The sequence below is a fragment of the Calonectris borealis genome, chromosome 9 (genome assembly GCF_964195595.1).
Source record: "Calonectris borealis chromosome 9, bCalBor7.hap1.2, whole genome shotgun sequence".
NCBI classification, from domain to species: Eukaryota; Metazoa; Chordata; class Aves; order Procellariiformes; family Procellariidae; genus Calonectris; species Calonectris borealis.
This window is the reverse complement of record NC_134320.1, coordinates 10887802-10897022: the sequence shown is the minus strand read 5'-3', so window position 1 is coordinate 10897022 and position 9221 is coordinate 10887802.

The window sequence follows — 9221 nt, the reverse complement described above, 5'->3', positions numbered from 1 at the left end:
ACAGCCGTTCTCCCTTCCTCCCACCCCAACACAACAAACAAAAAACCTCAAAGCCCAACCCAAGTAAGAAGACAATAATTTTGGCTACAGGGAAAGGGGAAGGGGTTTCTTGACCTGACACAAATGTTTTCACCTTGCATAACATTTAGGATAAATTCAATTTTGGAACTGATGTGAAATACTTCTGGTTCTTCATCCAGTGAGCCACGACATTGATTATTTGCACATGTGGTGGGGTTTTTTTGTGCTGTGTTAGAAAGGCAGGCATTTTATGGGAGGTTTTATGTTGACTTTTGGCCTCTAAGAACCATGGACAAGACTGGAGTCTACCTGATCTCTCTCCCTGGCAGAGGCTAGGAATAACTTATTCACAGTAAGTGATTCACAGTACGACGACATAGGAGAGATAAGTGCCTCTTTTTCACAATCTCTCTCTGCTGTGCCTGCCTGCCTGTCAGGAGATGTTGATACAGGTTGATTGAGGTTTGGATGGGGAAAGAGGCTCCTCTTTCTTTTATGTTTGAGCACAGGAGAGCACAGAACAGCCCTGTACAGAGCTGGCAACTTAGAAATGTGAATGGCCCCTAGGAACAGTAGCTGTGCATCCATCAAGTTCCCTGGGTAAAAGTAGGAAAGTAGGAGGAAACACTTGAAAAACTTGGCAGTCGTGGCAGTCAGAGGGGAGCTGAGCTTTATTTGTTGAAGAGTATTTAAATTGTTGCCAGAAAACCCTTCCCCCGCCCCGGTAGCCTTATGTACCTGGAGAAAAAGTTGCTAATGGTTTAATGTGACTCCAGACTCCCTTTTCTGTCTTTAGAAAGTTGATGTACTGTTTCAAAGCCACTAAAAAAAGTAAGTATGTAATATTTTCTTTAATGTGTATGTTGGATTAATTATATGACTGTTTCAGATTTTTCTCCAGATCTGAATACAACAGATTTCCAGAACTGAGTTTGGTCAGGTGGTAAGTCCTATTCTGCATGCAGTTTTCCTTGCTGAATCCCATGATGTGACTTATGTCCTGTTATATGCAGAGAGCAGGCAGGACCTCTGCCTTGTTTTTTATAAACCTTTCTTGTTCAGCTCCTAAGGTTAGATAGGAAAGTGCTTGTTAATATGGTCAGCTGATTCCCATGCCTCCTTACCTCAATCCATTTCCAGCAGCTCTGCAGCAAGCAGGAAACTTTAGCTGTGTATAGCCTTCCTGTCAGGGGGCCACTGAGGGGGGATGCCAAAGACATTTTCTCTGCTTTCCATGTGAACGCAGGGTCTCTTGCCGAATTCCACAGCAGTCTCGTGTGTTACTCTCCATGAAATCGCCGAATTACAGGTCTGACAAAACAGACTTCCATCTGTGATTCTGTGTGGAGAAGCTAGATGATGTACTGGGTACTATAACATAGGAAAAATACTCACAAAAATAGGCTTACTGGTATTTGTTGAGAACATACCAAAGACTGCGCTTTTTTGACATTTGACACTCAACTTTGCTATTCTAGATGCAGCTTTTATCTGATGCACAGAAGTTTACTGGAAAACATTAAGTTCAATGTTCATAATAGTTTTCTTGGTGATCAGCCTTGCTGAATTTTCCATGATACATATGACAGATTTGTATGCAATTCCCATTAATAGTTTCCCAGTTAACATATATTTTTATTGTGTTTATCTGCACATATTCGGAGACAGATATGCATAATTTAAAATTGTTACACTAAGTGAAATGAGCTTAGTAGACTTTGAAAAAGGGTTAAACATTTATAAGCGTAATAAGATAACCTAGAGTTATGTTAGAAAGGATTAAAAACATAAGAGATATAAATCCCTATGCCTCAGGGGATAATTGATGGAGTTTAAAAAGGAATTTCCCTAATGGGTAAATTAGTCTATAATTGCCCCCATAGGGACTCCCTCCTTTAAACATCTGATACTAGTGTCAGTCAATACCATGCTTGATGGACCTTCAAACTCATTCAGGATGGCAATTCTTATATCATAGTAACTAACACAGTATTGTGGTGTATACCATGTTCCTTTCTGGCAATGTAAAAAATATTTACTGTTTAGCTATAGTATGTTATAGTAATACATTGTATCTTATTATGCTTATGTGATCTATCACAGTATGTAATAAATAGTAAATGTAGTTGCTGGTACTACGTAATGGCTCTCAGATTTGCACTTTACAAGTACAGAACATCTCTCTCTTACAAACAGTGGAATTGGGCGACTTATTTCAGGCTAGAACTCTTTCTATTTTTGAGTTTTAAGTAGTAGAAAAATGGCTCCGAGTCCAAACTATCTGTGGAGACCATTAAAAGCCAAACCAAGGACAGCATTCCTTTTGTTCCCACTCTGACTTATAGATTTTTCACATGAAGCTTTTGTGGGCTTTGTGACAAAGGGCTTCAAGCAGAAAAGCAAGATAAATATGTAGGTAGGCAGGGACTGAAAGCCTCACGCACCTCTGAGGCTTCTTAGATGTGTGGGAGAAGGGGGACTTGGATGTGTGGGAGAAGGGTCTGGGGCTCCATGGATTAGACCTGAGCCACTTCCCAGGAGACTTGGGTAACTCCAGAACAGTGAAGGTGGCAGCTGAGTGAAATATTTAGAGAACAAAGACAACAGAAGATGTTTTTTTCCTTTGCATTCGATGATCTAACAAGTCATCTGCTAGGAGCTCCTCATGCCACTTTTATGGAGGGTTGAGAAATGACTGTCAGTGTGACAAACTGTTCTCTTTTGAATATGTATTTGGTATTCTTAATGAGAGTTACAGTACTGGATCAGGGCTCCTCATAAGCAATAAATCCTCAGATTTGCTGTGCATTAAAGACAAGCTAAGAGCAGCATTAAAAAAACCCCAAAACGTTCCCTGCCTACTTTGTACAGATTCAGTTCCCCAGTCAGTATGCAGTCTTCTCCCACAGAGGGATTTGAGGAATATTGTAACATCAGAAATGCTTAATCACAAAGTTATTTGTACAGTCACCCCAGACTGCTGTAAGTCTCACTGGCTGTTACCGTCTTGCTGGAGTTTTGACTAATTCTCACGCTACTTGTGTATAGCCCACCTGGGAGTCAAATTCTCTCCATGGTCAGGGAACTGTCTTAAAAGTAAACCTGCAGCGGGCTGTGTGTTAGCCCCCTACTTCATAGTCTCTGCAGTGTAGTGGCAATAGAAACCCTGCTTTATAATATTTACTCCCTTTTGTAAATGACCTCAGGTTCATACCCTATAAGTTTGTGTTGGTGTGGTTTTTTTTTTTTACTTTTAGTGTAGCTACATCTAATTTTTTTAAAGGGTGGAGTTAACTTCCATGTATGTGATCACTGTAGACTTGGCAGTCAACTAGAACTGTGAACTACTACCTTTAATTACAGGCTAGACAGTATTTTGGGCAGCTAGACTGAATATTTTCTTGCCCAGATTCAGCAATGATGTAAAAACTGGCAGTAAAAGACTCACGCTAGTAAAAGTCTAGGTTGAGACAAATGAGCACAAACACTGCTGCTAGGAATGTTCTGGTCTCTCACTGAATAGTTTGCTGCTTTGCTCTGAGGGAGTAATTCAAATGAGTTTTGAATTCATTCCCCAAAATAGATTAATTATCAAAAGATAAGCATTATACTGGAATTAAAAAATACTTATGGACTAGCCCTAGCCATTGGTTGAACCATGGCAGTGTGTGGTGACAAGACACACACCTCTGTTGCCCTACTGAGGGAATACCAAACGGGGCAAATATGAGAATGTTGCTGCCTTGGAACATGGAACTCCAGCCAAGTGGTGTAAGAATCTTGAAGCTAAAAGGAGTCAAAGGGGATGAGGAATAGGCATCTGGGGAGAGGTGGGGAGCTTGGCTGAAGGGTGAAAAGAGCCCTGGTGACAGGGATATCTCAGAACATAATCATAAGTAATTTCAGACTTTTTACTATAAACCTACTTATGACAAAATATATATGTGCCTGAAAACCAGTGGCTTTTGTGTCCTCTTATTTTTAGTATTCATGGTTCTGTTTCATTTCATATTTACATAATAATGTTTGCTTTTGCATTCACTTATTAAAAGGTTGTCTTATGGGAATTTTCTAGATGAATGATTATCTCTTTTTCCAATTAACAAACTGCAAATAGATTTGTACATCAGGTTTTTAGATGAAAATATTATGATCTAACAATCTGTGAAAGTTCTTCTCACAAGTGCATTTTCTCACTTACACATGAATTCATGAAAGCGTGAAATGTGTGTCATTGACTTTTTGCTACAGACATGAGATATAAAAGCCAGGTTTGATGAAAGGTTTGCAAGGGTTCATGAACTTTGTTTATACTATGAGTTGGCTTGGTCAGCCAACAGTCTGCATGGGCACAATCAACAAGTCGGGTATTACTGAATGCTGGTTGTACCTGGCTCAGTGCATAAGATCTACTGAGTGCCATGGGAAAACTCAGTGGTCGTGTCAGGTGAGTTTTGTCTCTGGGCATGCATTCTCCTGAATTTAAAATTATGAGCAGGGGAAAAAGAAATCTTGATTTTGCTCAAAATTATGGGGCCAACAGCTGGAAGATTGTGCAGAGTCAGTTGAAATTAAGAGAATGGGCACATCTACAGCTAGCGTGGTACCTTCCGCTTTCGCTGGCTTCTTCCCTGTTTCGCTGGCTTCCTCCAAATCAATAAGGTTTTATATAAGAAAGATAAGTTCTTGAAGATGAACTTCAGAATTAATGCACCTAGACTACTTATCTTTTCTTCATACTAATGAGCATTTGGTATTAATGCAGAAAGAACATGAACCTGCACGGCAAACTGGATTGCTTATAACTTCCCTATAAAGCCACAGTCATCTGGTAGCACTGCCAGAGTTACAGACTGCAGACTACAACCACCTCATGTCTCTACTTTCCCTGTCCTGTGTAAAATTGACATTGTTCCAGCATAACTGTAAAATCAACGTAACGTGAAATTTGGGTAATGGTTGTAAAAGATGAATGTTTTGCTACTGGAGAGTGTCCTTAAACTATAATTGTGACAATGTGAGGAAAGAATGGAGGTTTTTTCCCCTCTGCCCCCTCTCAAATGCAAGGGTGTCTTACACAGCCTGCAGATCTAGTAAACGAGAGCAGGTCTCTTTACATAGCTAATAATTCAGTAACTAATTCAATGCATTAGAATGCAAAAAGGAAATAAACATCTGCTGACAGAAAAAAGGAAAGTCACTTTTTTCCTTCAGGGAAAGCAAAGAAACTTTTAACTGTCTCTAAGCAAGTTTTCTTGTAAATGATTGTGTATGTTTTACCTTCCCCCCCATAGGTTAAAAAAAAAAAAAAAAAGAAAGAGTTAAAGGTTATTGAGCACTGTGAGTTTTAGCCATTTATCACAGGTGTTTCTGTAATTGTGATTCATGGGGAGCAGTCAGACTGTTCAATGACCACTGGGCTCTGGCTTTGTGGAGTGACAGTCTTGTGCTAGTGCTCTGGGTTGCAATATAAATCATATTGGTTGACCTAGGTATGTTGTATTTTTCTCCTATATGTGCTCTGGGCTCACTTTTCTTTTTGCCTGTAGTTGTATCTTCCCGGTTTTGCTTTATAGAGACTTGTATTTTCATGCTGGACAATTACTAAATGACTGCACTTTAGAAGTCCTGGGGAAGTTTGATGCAGGTGTGGTGTCCCTGCCTATGAGAATTAGAGCTCCTGCAGGAGCCATGTGGCTTAGGAGAAGGGATGGTGGAGGGAAGGATGGGTGGACTTGTGCATTCTATCTGCCTGGCATGGGAGGTATGGATTGTTTTGATTAAGACTGGAAGAATTGACCTGCATTATATTTGAGATCTGTTGGTTTCTTAGGCTACCATGCTCATCTCCTTCCTGTCAGCCTGACTGACCATCTTCATCTGCAAGATCCGCTTTTGAATTTTCCTGGCCTTACTATTCTTTTCAGACTTCTGTTACTATGGAAGAGCACTGGGATTGGTCTGGTTGTCTTAAAATAAAAAGCAAAATTTCCCACTGATTCCATTGGTAAAACCGGATCAAACTTTAACATTCTAACTTTTGACTTAAGTTTTTAATACGTCTTTAAGAAGTAAATAGAGGTAGCTATACCAGCATGTTTGTGGCAACAGAAAGTTGAAAATAGGCTCAATTATATAGTGTATATGGTGGCTTTCACAGCTTGCACTTATATGGTTCCTTAGGCTGCAGTCAGATTTATAATAGATATGAAAGGTATATCTGACTCATACAGTGATTTTGAGCAGATTATTTAGGGCTTGACATGGTAACGGTGATGTCAGGCAGAGCTTTAATCTTATTACTGATATGAAATTCTCCCAATGGCCTCTGTAGTGAGCATCATAGATTTGAAGGGGGACGGGGATAAAACCAGGCTCTCTAGAGAAGAGCCTAGGGTCCGCACGCCATTGTCGGGGGAGAAATCGGCAGCCCAGCTCAAGTGCATCTATACCAATGCACGCAGCATGGGCGGCAAACAGGAGGAGCTGGAAGCCATTGTGCAGCGGGGTAGCTATGACTTAGTCGCCATCACGGAAACGTGGTGGGATGAGTCGCACGATTGGAGTGCTGCAATGGACGGCTATAAGCTTTTCAGAAGGAACAGGCGAGGAAGGAGAGGCGGTGGAGTAGCCCTGTATGTTAGGGAATGCTTCGACTGTCTAGAGCTCGATGATAGTGATGACGAGGTCGAGTGCTTGTGGGTAAGGATGAGGGGGAAGGCCAACAAGGCAGATATCCTGCTGGGAGTCTGTTATAGACCACCTGGCCAGGAAGAGGAGGCAGACGAAATATTCTACCAGAGGCTGGCAGAAGTCTCCCAGTCGCTAGCCCTTGTTCTTGTGGGGGACTTCAACTTTCCGGATGTCTGCTGGAAATACCACACGGCAGAGAGGAAACAGTCGAGGAGGTTCCTGGAGTGTGTGGAGGATAACTTCCTGACGCAGCTGGTAAGCGAGCCCACCAGGGGAGATGCCTCGCTTGACCTGCTGTTCACGAACAGAGAAGGGCTGGTGGGAGATGTGGTGGTCGGAGGTCGGCTTGGGCTTAGCGACCATGAAATGGTAGAATTCTCGATACTTGGTGAAGTAAAGAGGGGGGCCAGCAAAACCGCTACCATGGACTTCCGGCGGGCGGACTTTGGCCTGCTCAGGACACTGGTCGAGAGGATCCCTTGGGAGACGGTCCTGAAGGGCAAAGGGGTCCAGGAAGGCTGGATGTTCTTCAAGAAGGAAGTCTTAAAGGCGCAGGAGCGGGCTGTCCCCATGTGCCGCAAGAAGTGCGGGCGGGGAAGGCGACCGGCCTGGCTGAACGGGGAGCTCTGGCTGGGACTCAGGGAAAAAAGGAGAGTTTATCACTTGTGGAGGAAGGGTCAGGCAACTCAGGAAGAGTACAGGGATCGTGTTAGGTCGTGCAGAGAGGAAATTAGAAAGGCAAAAGCCCAGCTAGAACTCCACCTGGCCACTGTCGTGAGAGACAACAAAAAATGCTTTTATAAGTATGTTAATGACAAAAGGAGAGCCAAGGAGAATCTCCATCCTCTATTGGATGCGGGGGGGAACGTTGCCACCAAGGATGAGGAAAAGGCTGAGGTACTCAACGCCTTCTTTGCCTCAGTCTTTAGTAGTCAGAATGGTTATCCTCAGGGTACTCAGCCCCCTGAGCTGGAAGACAGGGACGACAAGCAGGATAAACCCCCCATAATTCAAGAGGATGAAGTTCATGACCTGCTATGCCACCTGGATGTTCACAAGTCTATGGGGCCGGATGGGATCCACCCGAGGGTTCTGAGGGAGCTGGCGGAGGAGCTTGCCGAGCCGCTCTCCATCATTTACCAGCAGTCCTGGTTAACTGGGGAAGTCCCGGACGACTGGAGGCTCGCCAATGTGACTCCCATCTACAAGAAGGGCCGGAAGGAGGATCCGGGGAACTACAGGCCGGTCAGCCTGACCTCGGTGCCGGGGAAGATCATGGAGCGGTTGGTTTTGAGGGTGCTCACGAGCCATGTCCGGGACAACCAGGGGATCAGGCCCAGCCAGCACGGGTTCATGGAAGGCAGGTCCTGCTTGACCAACCTGATCTCCTTCTATGACCAGGTGACCCGCCTAGTGGATGAGGGAAAGGCAGTGGATGTGGTCTACTTGGACTTCAGTAAGGCCTTTGACACTGTCTCCCACAGCATTCTCCTAGAGAAGCTGGCGGCTCACGGCCTAGACAGGTACACTCTTCGCTGGGTAAAAAACTGGCTGGACGGCCGAGCCCAGAGAGTTGTGGTGAACGGAGTTAAATCCAGCTGGTGGCCGGTCACGAGCGGTGTTCCCCAGGGCTCAGTTTTGGGGCCGGTCCTGTTCAATATCTTCATCAATGATCTGGACGAGGGGATCGAGTGCTCCCTCAGTAAGTTTGCAGACGACACCAAGTTGGGCGGGAGTGTTGATCTGCTGGAGGGTAGGAAGGCTCTGCAGAGGGACCTGGACAGGCTGGATCGATGGGCCGAGGCCAACTGTATGAGATTCAACAAAGCCAAGTGCCGGGTCCTGCACTTGGGCCACAACAACCCCAGGCAACGCTACAGGCTTGGGGAAGAGTGGCTGGAAAGCTGCCCAGAGGAAAAGGACCTGGGGGTACTGGTTGACAGCCGGCTGAACATGAGCCGGCAGTGTGCTCAGGTGGCCAAGAAGGCCAACGGCATCCTGGCCTGTATCAGAAATAGTGTGGCCAGCAGGACTAGGGAGGTGATCGTGCCCCTGTACTGGGCACTGGTGAGGCCGCACCTCGAATACTGTGTTCAGTTTTGGGCCCCTCACTACAAGAAGGACATGGAGGTGCTGGAGCGCGTCCAGAGGAGGGCAACGAAGCTGGTGAAGGGCCTGGAGCACAAGTCTTATGAGGAGCGGCTGAGGGAACTGGGGTTGTTTAGCCTGGAGAAGAGGAGGCTGAGGGGAGACCTCATCGCGCTCTACAACTACCTGAAAGGAGGTTGTAGCGAGGTGGGTGTTGGTCTCTTCTCCCAAGTAACTAGCGATAGGACAAGAGGAAATGGCCTCAAGTTGTGCCAAGGGAGGTTTAGATTGAACATTAGGAAAAATTTCTTTACTGAAAGAGTGGTCAGGCCTTGGAACAGGCTGCCCAGGGAAGTGGTGGAGTCACCATCCCTGGAGGTATTTAAAAGACGTGTAGATGAGGCCCTTAGGGACATGGT